This window comes from Phyllostomus discolor, chromosome 10 (assembly GCF_004126475.2).
Source record: "Phyllostomus discolor isolate MPI-MPIP mPhyDis1 chromosome 10, mPhyDis1.pri.v3, whole genome shotgun sequence".
NCBI lineage: Eukaryota > Metazoa > Chordata > Mammalia > Chiroptera > Phyllostomidae > Phyllostomus > Phyllostomus discolor.
In genome coordinates, this window is record NC_040912.2 from 56,483,968 (window position 1) to 56,508,310 (window position 24,343).

The following is a 24,343-nucleotide window of genomic DNA, read 5'->3' on the forward strand; positions in this document are numbered from 1 at the left end:
TGTTCTTTCCTTTAGTTGTTCAGCAGCTCTTTATTTTGATGAGGTCCCATGTGTTTATTTTTTTCCGTTATGTCCTCTGCTGTAGAGAACACATTGGTGAAAATATTCTTGCATGGAATATGTGAGATTTTCCTTCTTGTATTTTCCTCCAGGACTTCTATGGTGTCATGAATTATAATTAAGTCTTTTATCCACCTTGACTTTATTTTTGTGTATGGCGTAAGTTGGTGATTGAGTTTCATTTTTTTCCATGTAGCCTTCTAGCTCTCCCAACACCATTTGTTGAAGAGGCTATCTTTGCTTCATTTTATGCTTCTGCCCTCTTTGTTGAACATTAATTGACCATGGAGGTATGGGTTTATTTCTGGGGTCTCTAATCTGTTCCATTGGTCTATGTCTCTGTTCTTATGCCAGTATCAGGCTGTTTTGACTACAGTGGCCTTGTAATATAGTTTGTTATCAGGTATTATGATCCCTCCTACTTCTTCTTTCTCAAAATTGCTGCAGCTATTTGGGGTCATTTTTGGTTCCACAAATTTTTGAAATGTTTGTTCTATATCTGTGAAATATGTCATTGGTACTTTAATAGATATTGTGTTGAATCTATAAATTGCTGTGGACATTTTGATGATGTTAGTTCTTCCAACCATGAACAGAGTATATGCTTCCATTTTATTGTGTCTTTCTTAATTTTTTTCTGCAGTGGTCTTTAATATTCTGAGTAGAGGCCTGTCACCTTCTTGGTGAAGTTTATTCCAAGATACTTTTTTTTTCTTGTTGCTATAGCAAATGGGATTTTCCCCTGATTTTTGTTTTTGGTATTTCATTGTTGGTATACAAAAATGCCTTTGATTTTGGAATATTGACATTGTATCCCACTGTGTGCCAAATTCATTTATTAGGTCAAGCATTTTTTGGGTGGTGTCTATAGGATTTTTTATGTACATTTCACGTCATCTGCAAACAGTGATGATTTTAATTCTTCCTTTCCAATTAGGATGCCTTTTATATCTTCTGGTCTGCCAGACCATACTTATATCCTTAGATTGACTCTCACTTGATCATGGTGTATGATCTTTTTAATATATTGCTGGATCCAGTTTGCCTATGTTTTGTTGAGGAATCTAGCATTGATGTTCATCAGCAATATTGTCCTGTAGTTATTTTTCTTTGTTGTGTCTCTATCTGGTTTTGGGATTAGGATGATGCTGGCCTCATAAAAAGAGTTTGGCATTCTTCCTTCCATTTGTATTTTTTGGAATAGGTTGAGACTCATAAGTATTATCTGTTCCTTAAATGCTTTGTAAAATTCCCCCTATGAAACTGTCTAGTCCAGGGCATTGTGTACCTAGAGCTTTTTGATTACTGCTTCAATTTCAGTAGCTGCTGTTAGTCTGTTCAGGCTTTCTGCATCTTCTTGATTCAGTTTTGGAGAATTTTATGATTCTAGAAATTTGTTCATTTTGCCTAGGTTTTCACATTTCTTAGAATATTGTTCATAGTAACGTCTTACCATTCTTTGTATTTCTGTGGTATGAGTTTCAGTTCTCATCTTTCATTCTGATTTTGATAATTTGGGTCCTTTCTGATTTTTGCTGATGAACCTTCCTAATGGCTTCTCAATTTTGATTTTCTTTTCATAGTACAAGCCCTGGATTTCTTAATCCTTTGAATTGTTCTTTTAGTCTCTATGTCATTTAATTCCCCACTGATCTTGATTATTTCCTTCCTTCTATTCCCCTGAGCATGTTTGTTGTTGTTCCTCTAGTTCTTATAGATGTGGGATTAGGCTTTTTATTTGAAATATTTCTATCTTTTTTAGTTAGGCCTGTGTTGTGAATTTTCCTCTCAGGGCTGCCTTTGCTGTGTCCCATAGGTTTTGCTCTATTGTGTGTTCATTTTCATTTGCCTCTACAAACTTTTTAATTTCTTCCTTGATTACATTATTAACCCACTAACTGTATAATGAATGCTACTCTGACTCCATAAATTAGAATCTATTTTTAGTTTTCTTTTCCCCTTTATGTTGGTTTGTAGTTTTAGTCCCTTGTGGTCAGAGAAAATGCTAGATATTATTTAAATTTTCTTGAATTTGTTGAGACTTGTTTTGTTGTCCTACCATGTGGTATGGAACATTTTTGAAAATGTTCCATGTGCATTTGAAAAGAATATGCATTTTGCTTCTGTGCGATGAAAGTTTCTATATATAACAGTTAAGTCCTCTTGTTCTAATGTATCAATCAGTGGTGCCATAATATCCTTGTTAATATTTTATTTGGAAGATCTATCCATTTTTGATCATTGGGTGTTAAAATCCCCTAGTGTATATGTGTTACTCTCTATATCTTTCTTGAAGTCCTCCAATATTTTCCTTATGTATTTGTGTGCTCCTATGTTGGGTGCATATATGTTTATAATGTTTATGTCATCTTGATGGATTCTTCCCTTGAGTATTATGAAGTGTCCTTCTTTGTCTCTTCTTAGGGCCTTTGTTTTGAAGTGTCTGGTTTCTGATGTAAGTATTGCTACCTTTGCTTTTTTTCTTGTACAATACCTTGGGATATTTATTTCTAACCCTCATTCTCAGTCTGTGTAGATCTTTTCTTCTGAGGTGGGGCTCTTGTAGCAGCATATGTGCACATCATGTATACTTATCCATTCAGCTACCCTATACCTTTAGATTGGAACATTTAATCATTTACATTTAAGTTTTTATTGCTCGGTGCTTATTCATTGCCATATTTCTCCTTTGTGTTGGTGTTCCTCTCTCTCGCATTCTTTTTCTTCATCTTCTTAATGCAGTCCCTTTAACATGTCTTACAATGCTGCTTTGTTGGAGGTGTATTTTTTAGCCTTCTTTTGTCCAGGAAACTCCTTATTTTGCCTTCCATTTTAAATGAGAACCTTGGTGGGTAGAGTAGTCTTGGTTGCAAGCCTTTGCTTTTCTTTACTTATGATACTTCTTGCCATTCCTTTCTAGCTTGTAGCATTTCCATTGAGAAGTCAGCTGCTAGCCTTATTGGGACTCCCTTGTATGTTATTTCCTGTTTCTCCCTTGCTGACTTTAAAATTCTCTCTTTTTTCTTTGAATTCTGCCATTTCAATTAAGATGTGTCTTGGAGTGGGCTTTATTGGATTCATCTTGATTGGGATCCTCCAGTCTTTCTGGACTTGTGTGACTTGTTCTCTCATCTAATTAGGGAAGTTTTCATTCATTACTTTTTCAAACATGTTTTCTATCCTTTAATCCTCCTCTTCTCCCTTTGGTATCCCTTTTATACAGATGTTTTTACTTTTCATATTGTCTTGTATTTCTTTTAACGCCTGTTCTTTTTGAGACTTTTTGAGTCTTTTTTTCCCTTTTCTTTGCTCTTTCTGGGAATTCCTTTCTACTTGTCCTCCAACTCACTGCATCAATCTTCTGCTTTATCTAATCCACTTCCTATTTGTTATGCTATTCAAAAATTGTATTCTTCATTTCCTCTTGGCTCTTGTTGATAGTTTGTTCTTTTTAATGTTGATGTACTTCGCATTAAGTTCCTTGTAGCTTCCCTGTACTTTTTGATAATTCTCACTGAGCTCCCTGAGCTTCATGATTACTGAAGCTCAACAATCAATTATTGTTTTGAACTGAATATCTGATAGTTTACTTGCCTCTATTTCATTTAGCACTCTTTCTTGGGATTTCTCCTTTCTTTTCAATTGGATATTGTTTCTTTCTCTTCTCATCATTTGGTAGACTCTTCTTGTTTGCTTCTGCTTCTTAAATTGATCTGTTTTGACACCCTGCCTTTGTGGTTTGAAATTCTATGGTAGAAGACCTGTAGGATTCAGTGGTACAGTCTCCTTGATTTCTTGATCTTGATGCCCTTCAGATGCCCTTTATGCAATTTATGTTGGCTCTCTGGATGCACTTGTTTTGATTTTTGTTGGGTCATTCTCTGGTGGGTCCTTCCTTCCAGGTAGTTGACTGAGGGTTGCTCCATCTATCTTGTCTTACATGCTGTTGTGTAAGTGTTTCCAGAAAAAGATGACAAAGCCCAGGAAATAAACCCACACCTGCAAAAATAACTCTCCCCTCAATTCCTCAATCAACAGCAAATAAGCCAGTAATAATAAGAGTATAGAGAGATTAAGATTATTATAAGAAAGGAGAATGAATATGGGATGACCTACTGAAAGAAAATGATTTTGAAAGAGCAGAGAGAGGAGCACTAATAAGAGTAGGGAATTGGAACCGTGCAAAGAAAGTAAAATTTACATCATAAATGAATAAGGAATGAGAAAGGCAGAATGGAGTAAGAGAAGGGAAATATATATTTCTAGGTTTAAACAGAAATTAAAATAAAATAAAGTGATAGAAAGAGAAAGGAAAAAAATCATAAGATAAAAGGAACCAAATTGGAGCAAAATATCCACTCTATCAATAACAAATGCGCTACAATTAATATAGGTGGTGTTGGAATAAGAGGGAAAAAAGAAAGAAAAGTTTAAGAGATATCTAGAGGAAAGGAATGTGATTTTGAAACAACAGAGGAATAGGGAATACTAAGAGTAAGGAAAGAAAACCAGGCTAAGACTGAAAAATTAAAAGTTGAGATTAAAAGGGAAAGAAGAAAAAAGAAAAGAAAAAGGGCAAGATGAAAGAGATAAAAAAGAGAAAAATAAGGTGAAGGCAGAGGAATATTAAAATTTGAAACAAGAAAAAGAGTAGAAGAGGGGAATGGTAAATTTTGAGATTTGCAGTAAACATTATTGAAGTTGTAGAGATAAAATTTAAAAAGTTCAATGACTGTGTTATCCACAACCAAAGAGCAAAGATTGCTAAAAGTGGAGTGAGAACGTGGATATTTTAAGACTGGGAAAAAGAATGTCAGATGACCATTGATAAGAAAATTGATTTTGAGAGGCTTGACAGGGAAGAAATAGTAAGAATGCAGAATGGAAACAAGTTGTAGCAAGATAGAAAACAAAATTTAAAATAAAAATAATAAGAGGAAAGAAGAAGGTAAAAGGGGGTAAGAGAAGGGAGGGGAAATGTGTGAATTGAAATAAACTATAGCATAAAATCTAGTGACTTAATATGTGCACTTGAAGGATGAGAAATGAATGTTAAAAAGCTGTACAGGAAAGAAAATACTGCCACTCATGGAGAAAACCAGTGTGATTTTTTTTCTCAGTAGCATCTAGTATTTACCACTATTTTTTTCTTTCTGAATTTGCCTCTGTTGATGCCAGATGGTGAACCTGTCTGACCTTAGGCAACCTGTTTATGACTATCATGGATCTACTGTCTGTGGCTCATTCTTTTACTTGTTAATATAGCCACTCTGCACTCAGCAGTGAGGCTTAAGCACAACATGGTGGGCCAGAGCCCCTCCTAGGGGTGGAGCTATTGCTTCCCCTCAGGCTGCTGCTGCTCTGAGGGAAGTGGTTTGTCTGAGCAAGATAGGTGCTGTAGTATTGGGGATGACTCAGCACCAGGATCCTGGCGGCTACTCTCTCAGTTCTCTCACAAAAGCCTCCATCCCCAGTCTCCCCTCAAGCATCTTTAGTCCACTCTCTTTCTCCCCCTTTCCTGGAGTCTAGGGTAAGTGGCTGAAAATGAAAATTTGTGTTTTGGCCCTTTAAGTGGCTCTTTGCATCTGCTGGTGTCCTTCTATGACAGCAATCCTGGCACTTTTCACAGCTGGATATTATCTCTGTACTTTTGGGGCTCTGGTTTTGTATGCTGGGTATCTCAGCTTAGGCTTTAGACCCCACATTTCTCAGGGGAATCCAGCCTGCCACTTAAATATCCCTTCAGCACTTCAGTTATTGCCTGTGGTCACCCAGACAGCACTCTTGCAACTTCACTACATTCCCTACCAGTTATTCTGTGCTCAATCTCCTTCTTTTGTTTGTCCATGTTTATAAGGCTTCTCTCTTCCTATTGTTCAGTTGCTTGCTTAGGGTGATTTCTCCACCACTTATTTGTAATTCCAGATTAGTCCTGGGAGGAGGTTAGTATAACTTCCACTCACTCCACCATCTTGGAACCATCCATTTCAATTAATTTTTTACAGATATGTAATTATTATCAATGTGTTATTTGTTTTTTGATCATATTTGTAGTTTTTATTTGTTACTTGCTTCTTCTCTTGGTCTCTTTCTTTGTGGTTGGCTGGTTTTATTTGCTGTTATATTTGGGCTTCTTTGTTTTTATTATTTTGTATACTTTTTGTACATTTTTGCTATGTGCTTATCATATATATTCAGGTATACTGAATATCTCTGGTATATATGTTAATATATCTTAGGTTCAGATATATTGATGTACATTATAGTTGTCTGTCTTTAACTAACAGGTGTTTTAAGTTAGAGTGTATTATGAAAATGCTACATTTTTACACCCCTGCACACTTCATATTTTTTATATCAAATTTTGTATTTTTTGTGTATCCTTTAACTGCTTATGTATTTATGGTTAATATTGCTAATTTTGTATTTCAAGTTTATTATTAGCTTTTTTGGTGGCTAACCCACTCCCTCTACTATACATTTGCCTCTACCTCTGATGTTTTTTTCATGCATCACTTTATTTGTTGTTATGACCTATTTTACCCATAAACAAAACCCTTTTTTTACCTTAAGCAAGGCACTTTATTATTTCTTTTAAAGCCAGGTTACTGCTGATGAACTTATTTAGCTTTTCTTTATCTGGTAACCTCCTTATCTTTCCTGTAATCTGAATGATAACATTGATTTCTCAACAGAAAATGTTATGGAGGATTTCCCTTGCATGTGACTAGTTGTTTTTCTATTGTTACCTTTAACATTCTCTTTTTATTTTTAATGCTTGCATTAAAGATAATGCTAATTTTCACTGTTTTGTTTTTCAGATTGCCAGTCTGCCTTTATGTGCTATTTAACCTGTTGTTGATTCCCTCTAATGAATTTTTATCTCAGTTTTTGTATTCTTCTGCTCTGATTGTTTCTTTGTTATAATTTATAATCCTTTGTTGAATTCTTATTGTGTTAATCTAATCTTATCTTGTGTTTATGAGAAATTTTTAACCAATACCTTGAATTCTTTATCAAGCAAATTTGTATCTCTCCCTTATTACACTTTTCTTTTTCTGGGTTTTTATCTTGTTCTTTTATTTGGAACATATTCATTTGCCTTTTGTCTTTTTTTTTTTTGAAAATTTTTTTACAAAGTGGATAAAACAAGTGCTTCTTGAAGGAATGGTCTTATACAAGAGTGTCCCTTGAGTATACTGTGTGTGCCAGCACCTATGGCAATCTGGCTGAATGTGGGGTGGACAGAGGCTGAGGTATCTCAGGGATTGCTGGAGCTGAAGCTTGTCTGGGCCCAGTGGCTAGATACCGGGACTCCTATACAGGCCAGCTAGAGAACTTGGACAGAGGTTCTACTTCTGCTATCCAGATGGCAGAGGAACTTAATGTCCCTCATTAGTACTTCTTATGCTGAAAAATTCCATCAGTTCCTCACTTGTTTGTCAGGATTAAGAAATAGATTTTCTTCACATATAGTCAAGGTGACCATAAACCATTTTTTAAGCCCTTCAGGGAAGATGAAACTATGTGTTGGCTTCTCAGTTAAAATTCTTCATACTGAACATTGCTTCATATGTGGATTGTGGCTACTGTGTCTCTGTCTCTTCTGATCTTATGTGGTCCCTCTGTTTTACTGTTTTGTAAAAGCTGTTCAATCATTCCTAAGTTGTTCTTCAGCAGGAATTTTTCTATATATAAATGTGTATTCAGTGTTTCTGTGGAAGGAGGTATGTTTGGGGTTTTTACATGCCAACACTTTAGACCTGCTATTAGTATCTGCATTTCTATTGTCTCATACATTTTGAAAATTAGCAATACTTTACTTTCAAATCACCCTTTAGCCTGCTTCTAAGACAGTTTCTTTTAGATCTCTTCTTTATCTTTGGTGTTTTCATAGAAGCCTCTCCTCCCCTTTCCAGGAGCTGTAATTCCTGTCTCACTGAGAACACCAACACATCCTTTTTTGAAATTTTCTTGTGTCTTTTTGTCAAAAATAATTTTCAGAAGTGAACTGTACCCCCATAATTTTCAGATAGTACTCTCATTTTTTGTGTGTGGTGCCATGTCTATTTCCCCCATACCATGCTTTTGTGTGATTGTTTTCTCTTTCATTATTCTTTAATAATGTGAGACTCACCCAGATTGTTTGTTTCATGCACCTGGACTTGTATCCATAAATGATTTCTCCTCGATGGAAAGCAATAGCAGAGGTAAATGCATTCTGCTCTCTTCCAAGAGGCATTTATCATGTTCTGTTCTTCTGGATTCAAGCTGACTAGTTACCTGTTCCTTGCTCAGTTCTTTCAAATTCTGGAAAACCTTTATATTTTACAAAAGCAAAGTTTTTTTTTTTTCCAATAGGTACATTTAACACTGTCAGTCAGGGTGCACATTCCCAGGGTTCCATCACACTTGGCTCCCACCTGTATTTAATGTGAAAGAATCTATCTACCTGTGCATAAAATTTATTTAATTTTTCTGTTTCTTGCTTAGGCACCAATAAGACTCCACTTAAGAGAATAGTTTTTTGGTCATTTACATGATCAAATAAGGTGCTATATACATTATCAGAGAATTGATCTTAGGACTGGGTGGCTATTCTGCCTAGTACCAAAGCCAAACAAAACAATGACTCTTCCAAATGGACAGGAAACACTACATACGAAACAGTCTTTCTTCTCCCATGAGTTGGAACCTCTGGATAAATGCAAAAAGAGAATGCTGATGAAATGTGGGGCAGTGAAAAGATTTGGTAAACAAATATTTGTGTCATAAATCATTATCTTGGCAGTGATGGCTATTTAGATTTTCTTTTTCTTTTCCCCATCACTTGAAGACTATAGATATCCTAGCTAGGATTAGATCATGGGAAAGTTTTAAAAATTCTTCTTACCTACTTCTCAAAAGGCAATTTTATATTTTAAAGAGTAAAGCATGTAGGAACCAGCTCTGCTTTTCCAATCCAGCTCCAACTTCATGTGGTTGGTAGTATTTTAGCAAAACCTCTAAGAATTTCCTCAAATGTTGCCTGGGATCCTTGGTTTGCAGGGTTGCTTTAAATTTTTTCATAGGGTTGTCAAAGAAGACAGAAATGTGTCTTTTGAAACTGTTTGTTTCTATTTTCAATTTAAATGCTTTGTAAAATATATTTTAAAAGTGATAGTGGCTAGTGTGGCTCAGTGATTTGAGTGCCAGCCTGTAAACCAAAGTTTCAAAGTCAGGGCACCTGCCTGGGCAGTGGGCCAGGTCCCCAAGTAGGGGGCACTCAAGAGGCAACTACACATTGATGTTTCTCTCCCTCTCTCCCCCACCTTCTCTAAAAATAAATAATTAAAATCCTTAAAAAATAAGAAATGATAGTGTCTGATTTTTTCCAACTTATCACTAAAAATCTGAAAGAACTGAGCAGAAACACACAAATATTACTAAAAAAATTATAAATTAGCCTGACAGAGTCTTTGAAAAAATTTCACAAACTATACAGCTAATAGAGATGGATTTGAGAATAAGTTGGTCCTTATTCACCTGTCACCTTGTTAAAATACAACATTGCTGCTCATAAAATTGATAGAAGTAAGAAGACAAGTCATTTAATATCTCTGTCTCTCTTCCCAATTAATGACCTCTGATTCAGAGCCAGGATTTGACATAACCAAAAATTTAGGTGGTCATCAACTTTACCATCTCGATGACATTTTCTGCTACCTAATTTTTAGAAAGGTGTCACTCTGCCACCTTCTTCTATATCATGTTCTGCAATTCAACAGGAATGAGAGCAAAATGCAGTTGTATATCATAGCCATGAAATGGAATTGTATGCTTAAGACAGAGAAAAGAAGAGTGCCTGTAACAGAATCTGCTTTTATATATCATCAAACAATCAATCACAGGATTGTGCAGCTCTCCCACTTTCTGGGCCAAGGAAGACAAAATTTCTTTTACAAATGCACGGAAAGTTCTCCCCAAGCAGGTATAAAAAGTAGAATAGGTCACATCCTAAATGGACTACATAGGGAAAATCTTTAAGGCACCATACATAAAGCAAATGGAAAAACAGTTTGTTTTGTTTATAATGTCAACAAAAAGAAGCAACGTTTAGAAGTAGAAAACAGGCAAAAAGTAGTGTGGTAAGAGGGAATGAGGATCCCTGAAATGAGGCCTGACCCAGAGTCTGGAAGGAAGAGACAGGAATTTAGAAAATGCTTCAGTTGTGAGGGTAATGAGGAAGCTGGACATCTTATGCTGAGGACGGACAGCACATTCAAAGGAATGTAAATTCCTACACTCTTTTGCCCATAAGACAACCTTGAACTGACTAAATTAACCTAGAATTAAATTCTCTTCTGCATGCTCAAATGACCAGCTATGAGAGTCAGGAGAATCAGTTTCAGAGCAACAGAGCCACACATATTTGTTGAAAGTTGGCTTATGAATGTTTTGGGCAAAAATATTTTGAGGGAGTCTCCATGTACATCACTATTTTAGCTATCTGTAATCTGCACAGAATGATTCATTCTGGGCAGCAATATCATTTAAGCAGTTAATTAATTTCCCTCACACCTCCTAACTTTAGTTACATTACCTCCCATTCTCTTTTAGTAGGAAATATTTTCATGACAGAAAGAATTAGAGAGTGATAAACTAGACAAGTAAGCTTGCTAGAAGCATATGTGAATTTCTTATTATGTACTGTATAGGAGAAAATTAATACCTTTAATATAATTTATATTATGAAAGTATGCTAAGCCCTGGCTGGCATAGCTCAGTGGATTGAGTGCGGGCTACGAACCAAAGTGTCGCAGGTTCGATTCCCAGTCAGGGTACATGCCTGGGTTGCAGGCCATGACCCCCAGCAACCACACATTGATGTTTCTCTCTCTCTCTCTCTCTCTCACGCTCTCCCTCTCTCTCTCCCACTCTCTCCCTCTCTCTCTCCCTCTCTCTCCCTTCCCTCTCTAAAAAATAAAATAAATAAATAAATAAAATATTAAAAAAAAGAAAGTATGCTCTATAAATTAAAAAAAAATAGCCCAGTAATTCTGTTAGTTATTTTACAAGGGAAGACCCTCCACCCAGAATCAGAATTATCTTCTGGAGGGCATACCTCTTTTACTACAAGCTTTTCCCACTAGATGAGTGTTCTAAGAATCCATCTGTATCAGTGTTCCAGCTGGTGGTATTATGAGACACTATGTTTGGCTTCAGCAAATTTTTCTTGAAGACTCGACATGTTTGCCCATTTCATGATGGGTCATTTATGAGTGCACATACCCATACTGTGCTGAGTGTTCAGCAGTTTAGACCAAAACCTGCATGATTCCCATGCCCCACCCTCCTCATGCACATAATTTCATCCTGAGCATCTTTTTTTGTTGTTGTTTCCCTAGAAGAAATGAGTCCTCAAAGGGGAACATTCTGCTGATATGGAGAGGTGAAGCAAATATACAAGCTAACAAAATGGCAGAAGCACTAAATGGCATCAAATTCTATGAGTTTAAAAACTGTTCTGAGCAATGAAAAAAAAATGTCTCAATACATGTATTGCATCAAATGGAGAGCAATTTGAGGGTGATTGAAATTTAAACAAGTAATAATACACAAAATTTTTAATAAATAAATTCCAGTTTTGGGGGTCCTCCTCAAAATAACATGAACAACATAAATATACAGACATTGTGCAAAATAAAATATGGGAGGATTCTATATATATGTATTAGTAATCGAGAATGAGGCAGGTTTGAAATATAATACATGCATGTTTTCAAAGCCCAGAAATTAGATGTTTTATCTCAGGAATATTGTTGATGCAACTGTGTCTCACCACATTGTAAAATTCACCAAGTAACCCTCAATAGAATTAACTAATGAAGAGGTTAATTAAAGAATATTTTAAGTTCTGGTCATCTTCTCTGAACCAGGACTGAGATTGTGTTCTCTCCCATGCCAGTTGTGGACTTATAGCTGAGGTCAACATTACATTATGTCAGAAGTGGGATCTGAAGGAACTGACCACTACGGAATAACAATCTCTAGAACTGAGCAAGGTTCTCACACTTGAGCCTTTTGAGATATTCTATGAATCACCCTAACTTCTGCTTGAGCATCAAGCTCAGGTGATCAAGGAGATTGTACCATTGAATCACATAGGCCTCCTACTACAGAAGATCACACCACAACAGGGAGTCAATCTAACAGATCAATCTAATGTGCCAAAACAAAAAAAAGAGAGTCACCTAAAATGGGAGACAAAGAAACAACCTGCAATAGAAAGGAAAGGAGGAATCCCCAGAAAGACTGTTAAATGAAATTAAGGCAAGCAAGTTATCAGACATCTAGTTCAAAATATTGGTTATAAACATGCTCAAGGAGCTCAGTGAGAACCTCAGAGAAGTCCTGGGAAGCTTCAAATAACTTAGTAAAAATTATGCCAGCATGAAAAAGTACATAAAACCCATCAATTGAGCCAGAAGGAAATGAAAAAATGCAGTATTTGACATGAAACACATTGGAAAGAATTAAAAGAAGGTAAGATGAATCAAAGGACTGAATCACTGAGCTGAAAGACAAGGTAGAAAATAATTCCCAGACAGAGCAACAAAATGAAAAAAAAAAAGACTCAAAAAGAATGAAGGGGGGTTAAGGGAGCTGCAAGACAAAATGAAATGTAAAATATCTGTGTAATAGGGATACCAGAAGAAGAAGAGGAGGAAGTTTTCAAACTTGTTTGAAAAAGTAATGATAGGAAAATTCCCTAACTTGATGAGAGAAAAGCCATGCAAGTCCATGAAGCAGAGAAGGTCCTAATCAAGATGAACACAAAGAGGCTCACTCCAAGACACATCATGGAAATGGCAAAAATCAAAGACAAAGAGAGAATCTTTAAGACAGCAAAAGAGAGACAGAAAGTAAGATACAAGGGAGCTCTGATAAGGCTAGCAGCTGATTTCACAACAGAAACACTACAATCCAGGAGGGAATAGCAAGAAATATTCCAAGTAATGAAAAGCAAAGGCCTGCAACCAAGACAACTCTATCCAGCAAGGCTGTCATTTAAAATGGAAAGTGAAATAATAAGGAGTTTCCCAGACAAAATGTTAAATAAGGACACCTCCACCAAACCAGCATTGCAAGACATGCTAAAGGGACAGCTTTAAGAAGATGGAAAAAAAAAAAGAGTGAAAGAGAGGGGAACACCAGTAAAAAAGGGGACATGGCAATGAATAAGTACCTATCAATAATAACCTTAAATGTAAATGGGTTAAATATTTCAATCAAAAGAAATAGACTTCCTGAATAGATAAGAAAATATGACCTGCGTATATGCTGCCTACAAGAGACCCACCTCAGAACAAAAGACCTATAGAAACTGAAAGCAAAATGTTGGAAAAAATATTCCAAGCAACTGGTCAGAATAAAAATCTGAGGTAGCAATATTCATATTACATTAAATATATTTCAAAACCAAGGCCATTAAAAGAGACAGAGAAGCACACTTTATAATACTAAAGAAGAGATTCCATCAACAGGAATAAACATTGTAACCATACATGCAAACAACACAGGAACATCCAAACATATAAGGAGAGTCTTGGAGGACTCCGAAAAAAGAACATTTCAAAGGGTCAGTAAATCCAGAAGCTGGTTGTTTGAAAGGATAAACAAATTTGAGAAGTCTTAACCAGACTTGTCAAGAAAGAAGAAAGATGACCCAAATATATAAAATGGGAAACAAAAGAGGAGAAATCACAACTGATAATACAGAATAAAAGGGATTATAGGAAATTATATGCTAAGAAATGTGAAAACTGGGGTGAAATGGACAAATTTGTAGAATCATAAGACATTTCAAAACTGAATTGAGAAGCAGCAGAAAGCCTGAATAGACCCATAATAGCTAGTGAAGTGGAAGCAATAATAAAAAAAAAACCTCCTGGTACACAAAAGTCCTGGACCAGATGCCTTCACAGGATAATTTTACTAAGCACTTAGGGCAGAGATAACCCCTATCCTTCTCAGGCTATCCCAAAAAAATGCAAGAGGAGGGAAGACTCCCAAACTCTTTTCATGAGGCAAGCATCATCCTAATCCTAAAACCAGATAACACAACAAAGAAAGAAAACTTTAGGCCAATATCATTGATGAACATAGACTCTAAAATGCTCAACAAAATATTGGCAAACTGGATCAAATAATGCATTAAAAAGATGATACACCATGATCAATTGGGATTAATCCCAGGGATGCAAGGATGGCACAATGTTTGCAAATCAATAAATCTAATACATCACATAAAAGGAAAGACAAATATCACATGATCATATCAATAGACATAGGAAAAACATTCAATAAGGTAAAGCACCCATTTATAATAAAAACACTTAGCAAAATGGGAATATAGGGAGCATACCTCACCATAATAGAGGCCATATATGAGAAACCTACACCACATCATACTCTATGGACAAACACTAAAAATGTTTCCACTAAGATCAGGAACAACACAAGGGTGTTCATTTTCACCACTTCTATTCAACATAGTATTTGAAGTTCTAGCCATAGTTATCAGATAAGAAAAAGAAATAAAAGGCATCAAAATTGGAAAAGAGGAAGTAAACCCATCACTGTTTGCAGATTACATGATACAGTGCATAGAAAACCTTACAGACTCCAACAAAAAACTACTCAATGTAATAAATGAATTTGGAAAAACAGCAGGATAGAAAGCCAATATGCATAAATTGAAGGCATTTTTGTACACCAACAATGAAATATAAGAAACAGAAATTAGGGGAAAATCTCATTTGCTAAAGGAACAAAAAAAAAGTGTCTTGTAATAAACTTAACCAAGGGGGTAAAAGACTTGTCAGAAAACTACACAATGTTGAAGAAAGAAATTAAGGAAGATACAAATAAATGGAAGCACACACCATGTTCAAGGACTGTAAGAATCAACATCATTAAAATGTCTGTTCTACCCAAAGCAATTTATAGATTCAACACAATACCTATTAAAATGCCAATGACATATTTCACTGATCTAGAACAAATATTTCAAAAGTATATGGAAGCACAAATGACTTTGAATATCCTCAGCAATTTTGTGAAAGAAGAAAAAAGTAGGAGGGATAACAATACCTGATACCAACTATATCACAATGCCACTGTAATCAAAACAGTCTATTCCTGGAAAAGAACAGACACATAAACCAATGGAATGGGACAGAGAGCCCAGGAATAAACAGATGTCTCTATGGTCAATTAACACTTGACAAAGAGGGCAGAAGAATAAAATGGAAGAAAAATAGTCTCTTCAATAAGTGGTGTTGGGAGATCTGGACAGGCACATGAAAAAAATTGGAACTAGACTATCAACTTAACATCTTATACCAAAATAAACACAAGATGGATAAAAGACTTAAATATAAGTCACAACACCATAAAAGTCCTAGAAGAGGACATAGATAAGAAAACTTCAGATATCTCATGCAGAAATATTTTCACTGTTACATCCCCTTAAGCAAAGGATATAAAGGAAAGAATAAACCAATGGGACTTCATCAAATTAAAAAGCTTCTGTGTGGCTAAAGAAAACATCAGCAAAATGAAAATGGAACCACCCATATGGGAAACTATATTTGCAAATGATAATTTCAGACAAGGGTTTGATCTCCAAAATATAAAGAACTCACAGGTCTCCACAGCAGGAAGACAAAGAGTCCAATTAAAAAATGTGCAAGGGACCTGAACAGATTCAAGGGAGGACATACAGAGGGCCCAGAAACATATGAAAGGATGTTGAGCATCACTAACCAACAGGGAGATGCAAATTAAAACCACAATGAGATACCAGTTAACATCAGTGAGAATGGCCATCATAACCAAATCAACAAACAAGTGCTTGGTGAGGTTGTAGAGAAAAAGAAATATTAGTACAGTGTTCGTGGGAAGGCAGACTGGCGCAGCCACTGTGTAAACAGTGTGGAGTTTCCTCAAAAAAGCTAAAAATGTAACTGCTTTTTGATTCAGTGATTCAACTGCTGGGATTATATCCTAAGAATCCTGAAACACTAATTCAAAAGAACCTATGAACCCCAATTTTTCATAGCAGTGTTATTAATAATAGCCAAATGTTGGAAATAGCCAAAGTGCCCATCATTAAATGAGTGGGTCAAAGAACTGTGGCACATTTATGTGATCGAATACTACACAGCAGAAAGAAAGAAGGAACTCCTACCTTTTGCTACCACATCAGTAGACCTGAAGAGTATTATGCTAAGTGAAATAAGCCAGGCAGCGAAAGACAAATACCATGTAACTTCGCATATAAGTGGAACTTAATCAACAAAACAAACAAATGAGCAAAATAGAACCAGAGACATGGAAATAAAAAAATGAAACTACAGTAACGAGAGGGTAAAGGAGACTGAGTGCGAAAACAGGGGGAAAAGGGGAAGGGCCAAGTCAAGGAACATGTATAAGGAACCCACAAATGTGAAAGTCAGGTGGAGACTGACTATGTGAGTTGGACTGTAGGCAGGTCAAGGAAGAGCCATGGGGGAATAACTAGAACAACTGTAATTCAACAATAATAAAACATAAAAATGAATAATTTATATATAAAAAAATAAATGACAGCAACTAAAAATTACTGTTACAATTGTTTTGAGATAGCAAAACCAACAAACTAATAACAAAGTGAAAAATATCCCCCAAACTGGACATTTTACAGTTAACATGTGTATGCACATTAGGACCTTTGCAAAGTCATAGAGCCTTGTGTGACGGTTATATATTTGGAATACTGATTTAGAATCCTAAGTAAACTCAAGATACTTGGTAAATGTAGTCTACAAGGATGAAATTGTAGTTATCTTTAATATCTCATGTAGGATGCTATAAATGAATAGATATAAGTAGTAAGGTTCTATGGAATTAAAAGAGTTCATTTTGAATGTATTAGCAGCATTCAAGACTACCTAAAGACTACTTTCTGAGAACAGTTAAGCTGGAATATCTTGATGTAGGAATAGAGACCAAGGCCGTGCTTGGGTTGGAAGTCTCACTTTATACAAATCTTTACAGCAGAGAAAACCTGACACCTTGGGGGATGAAATACAGCATTATGTAATATTCCTCAATTACATGTTGAGAACTGTTTTCTTTTCTTTTCTTCTTTTCTTTTCTTTTCTTTTCTTTTCTTTTCTTTTCAGATTTTATTTATTTATTTTTAGAGTGGGAAGGGAGGGAGAGAGAGAGAGAGAGAGAGAGAGAGGGAGAGAAACATCAATGTGTGGTTGCTAGGGGTTATAGCCTGCAACCCAGGCATGTGCCCTGGCTGGGAATCAAACCTGTGACACTTTGGTTTGCAGGCTGCGCTCAATGTGAGAACTGTTTTCAAGCACCAAAATTTTATGGAAGCATTTTTAATGAAAAGTACTCCGAAGATGTGTACTAAACATTGTTGGTGGGAATGCAGACTGGTGCAGCCACTGTGGAAAACAGTATGGAATTTACTTAAAAAACTAAAAATGGAACTGCCTTTTGACCCAGCAATTCCACTGCTGGGGTTCTACCCTAAGAATTCTGAAACACTAATTGAAAAGAACCTATGAATCCAATGTTCATAGCAACACAATTTACAATAGACAAGTGTTGGAAGCAACCCAGGTGTCCATTAGTAAATGAGTGCATCAAAAAACTGTGGTACATTTACATAACGGAATACTACACAGCAGAAAGAAAGGAGCTCCTACCCTTTGTGACAGCATGGATGGAACTGAAGAACATTATGCTAAGTGAAGTAAGCCAGACAGTGAAGGAGAAATATCATATGATCTCACCTATAAGTGGAACCTAATCAACAAAACAAACAAGCAAGGAAAATATAGCCAGAGGCATTGAAATAAAGAACAAACTGACAGTAACCAAAGGGGAGGTGAGAGGGGATAGTGGGGGAAAGAAGGGAAAGGGTTGTCAAGAAACACATATAAAGGACCCAAGAACAAAGCCAAATGGGGGAAGAATTGAGGATGGGAGGTGGGGGTGGATGGGACAGGGGAAAATGTGACAGGAAAATGGAGACAACTGTACTTAACAATGAAAAAAAAGATGTGTAGTAATTATATCTTTGTCTTTTAACTGTAGTATACTCATAACAGTTAAGTCGTCTTTATCAGTTATTAATAAAATCATTTGATGCAAAGTGACATTCTGTAGGACAAGGGGTAAATGTATTATTCAACCATGTGCATTAATTTTTGGAATTAGATATTTTTTATATACAGCATAATTAATGTACATGCAAGTTCAGAGACTATTTGTAAAATGAGTCAAGACAATCAGCTCACTAGGCTGTAAATTGAATAGGATCACTGACTAGGATGCAATCATTGCACAGAAATTGTCTCTTAAATACATTTTAAATATCTTTGCTTTTTAGCTCTGAAAACACCAAGTAGGCAGAAACATCTTTCCCAGTCATTTTTCTTGAAGGCAATGTAAGTGTTTTATCTAGTAAACTTGGGTGACTGGCTTCATCCTAATGTACAAAAGTTACAGGGCTTCATGAGCTTTTCATCTCCTTTTCTTTACAATGTGGATCTTCTGAATGTCCTCTCTGCTATTTCCTAGACATAGATCTTTTTTTGAAGGCTTTAAGTTTCCAAGTATTCTAAACTTTTCTTCTGAAAAATGATTTTCTTTTAAAAGAATATATGCCCGAGTCCTTGCCAAAATGTGACAGTGTCAAAACTTGGGAATAAGTAAATCTACAATATGTCCTCTCCTGGAATGATAGAAGTGAATGACTCTGGATAAAAAGGAAAAGAATGAAAAAAAAATCACTTTGATTCAAAGAATGATAGAGCAGAAAGACAGTTTATGGATAGATACTTAGAAGAGAAGCTCTTCTTGGCTGCACCAAGGAAACCTAAATATCACACCCTTTCAGAGGGTCATTTGACTGCTACTTGTTTACTCCAGGAAGATGGGCCAAGTTGGACAAGGAAGAGATGGATCTTGACTGAGAACACATTTGTTTGATTCACTTACGCTGAGCATGGTGGTATTCTAGCCTCAAGTGCAATGTACTTATTATGCATTGCCAGAAAAAAAAAACAGATATATTTGGATAAGGATATTTCTGGGAGTAGAGGGAGAAATATCAGGAACTAATTTTGTGTTTAGAAAAAAGATATCAGAGATACCGAGTTGCTCTCCACTTCTTTCTTATATTGAACACTTAAAGTAAAAGAAATATGAAAAAATCATGAGCTCTGAAATGACAGAAAATATGGGATTTGCCTATGTTTTTAGGTTCATTGCTTATTTTTTTAGGTTCATTTGTTGACAGTTGTGAGTTTATTGTCATTTTACCATTCATAGTTTTTGATCTTCTTCAATTTTTTAGATAAGTCCCTTTAACATTTCATATAATAAGGGCTTGGTGGTGATGAACTCCTTTAACTTGACCTTATCTGGGAAGCACTTTATTTGCCTTTCCATTCTAAATTATAGTTTTGCTGGACAGAGTGATCTGGGATGTAGGTCCTTGCCTTTCATGACTTGGAATACTTCCTTCTAGCCCCTTCTTGCCTGCAAGGTTTCCCTTGAGAATTCTTTTGATAGTCTCATAGGCACTCCTTTGTAGATAATTCTCTCTTTTCCTCTTGTTGCTTTTAAGATTCTCTCTTTATCTTTAACCTTGGGTAACTTAATGATTATATGCCTTGGTGTGTTTCTCTTTGGGTACAACTTCTTTGGGACTCTCTGGGTTACCTGGACTTCATGAAAGTCTATTTCTTTTGTGAGATTGGGGATGTTTTCCTTCATTATTTGTTCAAATAAGTTTTCAATTTCTTGGTCTTGTTCTTCTCCTTCTGGCACCCCTATAATTTGGATATTGGAATGTTTAAAGTTGTCCTAGACATTCCTAAGCCTCTCTCCATTTTTTTTTTTGAATTCATGTTTCTTCTGTTCTGGTTGAATGTTTATTTCTTCCTTTTGTTCCAAATTGTTGCTTTGGGTACTGACTTCCTTCCTATTACAGTGGGTTCCATGAATATTTTGCTTTATTTAACTTCAGGTATCCTTCATTTTTTTTTTTTCATTTTGTGACCAAGCTAAATCAGTTCTGTGAGTATTTTGATTAACAAGGCTTTGAACTCTCCATCAGATATATTGGCTACCTTCTCATCTCTTAGCTCTCTTTCTGGAGTTTTTCTCTGTTCTTTAATTTGGGCCCTATTTCTTTACCTTGGTGCACCTGTTAAGTTGTAAGGGGGTGGGGCCTTAGGTATTCACCAGGGCAGGGCAACCCTCCTTGCTGTGCTGTGGTGCTGTCTGTGGGAGAGGGGCCAGTGAAGGAACAATGCAGCTTGCCTGATCAGCTCTAGCCCCACTTTCCAATGAACCCTCATGTGAGACTGGGAGTTTCTCCCACTGCAGCAACGCCTACTGTAGTCCACAGTCAGCTCTGAGTCTCAATTTCCCATTCAGCCAGCCCTGCCCACATGGCCTGCCACCTTGTTGTGGGTTTTCTCCCTCCACCCATCTTACTGGTCTAGTTGGTCAGGTTGACTGTTTCTTTAATTCCTTGGTTGTCAGAATTCCATGCAGTTTGATTTTCTGGCACTTCTGGTCACTTATTGATTTTAGATTGTTTTTTATCCTCCTTTTGTTTGTGTGAGGAAGCAAAGGGTTTCTACCTACACCTCCATCTTGGACAAAGCTCCAGGTTTTTCAATTGACCAGTGGAGGTGAGAAATGAATCAGTCTGATTCTAGAAGAATTACAGTAGATGAAAGCCAGCAGGAACTGGGAACTGGGATAATTTCTTGACACAGCTGTGTGTTCTACTGCTAGAGGGCCTAGAAGAAGCTTATTCCAACTACCAAGTAAATATAATTCACTCTTAAACAATATGGGAGTGAACTGTGTGGGTCTACATATACATGGTTTTCTTTTCAATAAATACTGTAAATGTATTTTCTCTTCCTTATGATTTTCTTAATATAATTTTATTTATATTACATACAAATTATGTGTTAATACACTTTATGTTAGCAGTAAGTCTTCTGGTGAACAGCAGGCTATTAGTAGTTAACTTGGCGGGGGATTCAAAGAATATGCATGGATTTTTCACCTGCACAAAGTATTGGCACCTCTAACCTCAGCATTGTTCAAAAGTCCACTGTACCAAGTCAGCAACTCAGCTACACTATCTATTGACAAACAAGGTGGCTGGATCAATCTATGTAAGTGAGAATAATGATCAAAATCAACAATTTAACATTAAAAATACTGTAAAACATTATAGTAACTGAAAGAATCCAGACACAAAAAGCCACATATTATACACTGCCATTTATATAAAATATCCAGAGTAGGAAAATGTAAGAAGTAGAGGACAGATTACTAGTTGCCAGAGACTAGGGGGTAGGAGGGAATAGAATGTAATTACTTCATAAGCCTAGGGCTTCCTTTTGGGGTGATGAAAATGTTTTGGAATTAGACAGTGGTGCTGGGTATACAACACTGTGAATGTATTAAATGCCATTGAATTGTTAATTTAAAATAGGTAAAATGATAAATGTCGTATCATGTGAATTTTACTTCAATTAGAAAAAAGTTAAAAATATTGCAACACTAAAGAAAGCAAGATCATTCTGAAAATTCAGGGAGCAAACATGCCTTTGAAAATGATTTATTATAATAACTAGGAAAAAAGAAGCATCTTCAATAACTTCAACTGAATATGAGAGGTTATAACCCTCTGAAGCAGGTACAGAGATATCTAATGAGAAGATTTTCTGAGGCTAACAACAAAATAATGTGAAGGGAAATTGTATGTAATATGGAAAGTTTGAAATAGATTTAAAATTGCATGGCAGAATTTAAATCTAGTTGAAGTTGTTAGAAAACTGAATTGACAGTATGGAAAGGTGAATCATTGATGCGAAAGAAAAATGTGAGGTGTCTGTTAGAATGCAAAAATGAAGAACATATAAAGAAGTGATGAGAGGGTAGATAATAAGTATGGCAGACAAAGAATGCTAGAGATCAGAACAATAAACTCAATGATTGAAAACATAATTGAGAGTTCCAGCCAAGAGGGAGGCATAGATAGAAACACTTCACTTCCCGGCACAACCAAAATAAGGATAATGACCAATTTAAAAACAATAACAACCAGAACTGACAGAAAGTCAAACTGCATGGAACTCTGGCAACCAAGTAGTTAAAAAACATTCATCCAGACCAGCAGGAGGGATGGAGATGGATAGCCAGGAAAGAGGACCCAAGGCAAGATGGCAGACCACACAGGCAAGGAAGGGGCTGGCTAACTGGGAAACTAAAGACTCAAAACCTCTAGCAGGAAAACCCTGTGGGGGTTGTAAAGGTGGGAGAAATTCCCAGTCTCACAGGAGAATTCCTTGGAGAGACCCATGGGATCCTAGAATGTAGTCATACCTACCCACCTGAGAATTAGCATCTGAAAGGGCACAATCCACTTGTGGGAAGTGAAGGAAGTGAGGGAAAGTAGGGCTAAAGTGGAGCAAGTGGCATTGTTTCCTCTCTGATCCCTCCCCCACAGACCACAATGCAGCAGAGAGCCACAATGCAGGAAAGAGAGTTGCCCAGCCCTGGTGAATACAATACCAAGGCTCCACCCCTTACAACTTAATAGGTATATCAACATAAATAAATATGACCCAAATAAAGGAGTAGATCAAAACACCAGAAAAAGAACTAAGCAACAAGGAGACAGACAACCTGTCAGATGCAGAATTCAAAACACTGGTAATCAGGATGCTCACAGAAGTGAGTTCAGTCACAAAATGAAGGTAGAAATGAAGGTTATACAGAATTAAATAAAAGAAAATATACAGGGAACCAACAGTAAAGTAAAGAAAAGGAAACTGGGACTCAAATCAACAATTTGGAACAGAAGGAAGAAATAAACATCCAACGAACAGAATGAAGAAACAAGAATTTTAAAAAAAATGAGGAGAGGCTGAGGAACCTCTGGGATAACTTTAAATGTTCCAATGTCTGAATGATAGGAGTGCCAGGAGGAGAAGAAGCAGAGCAAGAAATTGAAAACTTATTTGAAAAAATAATGAAGGCAAATTACTTTAGTCTGGCTAAGGAAATAAGACTTCCAGGAAGTCCAGGAAGCCCAGAGAGTCCCAATAATTAGACCTTGGATGAACACATCATGGCACCTCATAATTAAGTTACCCATGATTAAAGATAAGAAGAGAATATTAAAAGCAACAAGAGAAAAAGAGGTATCTACAAAGGAGTGCCCATAAGACTCAGCTGATTTCTCAAAAGAAACCTTGCAAGCAAGAAGGAGCTGAAATGTATGGAACTGGAGAGCATTATGCAAAGTGAAATAAGGAGGTGGTGAAAAACAAATACCATATCATCTCACCTTTAACTGGAACCTAATCAACAAAATGAACAAGCAAGCAAAATATAATCAAATACATTGAAATTGAGAACAGGCTGATAGTGATCAGAAGGGTGAGGGGAGAGGATAATGGGGGAAAAGGGTGAAGGGTTTAAAGGAACAATTATAAAGGACACATGGATAATAACAAGGGGGGTGGAGACAGGGGAAGTAGGTGGGGAAGGCTGGGGTGGTGGGGAGAGGTGGGGGGGAAGGCAGAAAACTGTTCATTGTTTTCATTGAACAACAATGACAATTGTTAAAAAAAAAAAAAAAAAAAAAAACAGAAGAAGCTGGAAAGAAATATTCCAAGTCATGAAATTCTAGGACCTACATCTAAGATTACTCTACTCAGCAAAGTTAACATTTAGAATGGGAGGGCAGATAAAACGCTTTCCAGATAAGACAAATTTAAAAGAGTTCAACATCACCAAGCCTTTATAATATGAATTGTTAAAGGGACTTATCTAAGAGAAAGGAAATAAAAAACTCTGAACAGTAAAATGACAAAACATTGGCAACTATCAGCAACTGAACCTAAAAAACAAAAACAAAAATTAAGAAAACTTGAACAGGAACAGAATCAGAGAACTGGATATCACATGGAGGATTATCAAGGCAAGAAGGAGAAGGGTGAAGGGGAGATAAGGTACAGGGAATAAGAACCATAATTGGTAGGCATAAAATAGAGGGGGGTGGTAGAGAATAGTACAGGAAATAGAGAAGCCAAAGAACTCATATGTACAACCCATGGTCCTGAACTAAGTGGAGGGTGGGGAATGTTGGAGGGTGGGGAGTGCAGGGCAGAGGGGAGATAAAGGGAAGAAA

General features: G+C 36.3%; 1 long non-coding RNA gene across 1 annotated transcript; it reads right to left on the minus strand.

The window, feature by feature from the left end:
• Positions 1 to 6,135: 6,135 nt before the first annotated feature.
• On the minus strand, positions 6,136 to 20,746 carry LOC118496994. Its single transcript, XR_004899536.1, has 3 exons — positions 20,608 to 20,746; positions 9,287 to 9,290; positions 6,136 to 6,145 (listed from the first exon to the last, which is right to left on the minus strand). It is a non-coding gene; the product is annotated as an uncharacterized LOC118496994 (long non-coding RNA).
• Positions 20,747 to 24,343: the final 3,597 nt, after the last annotated feature.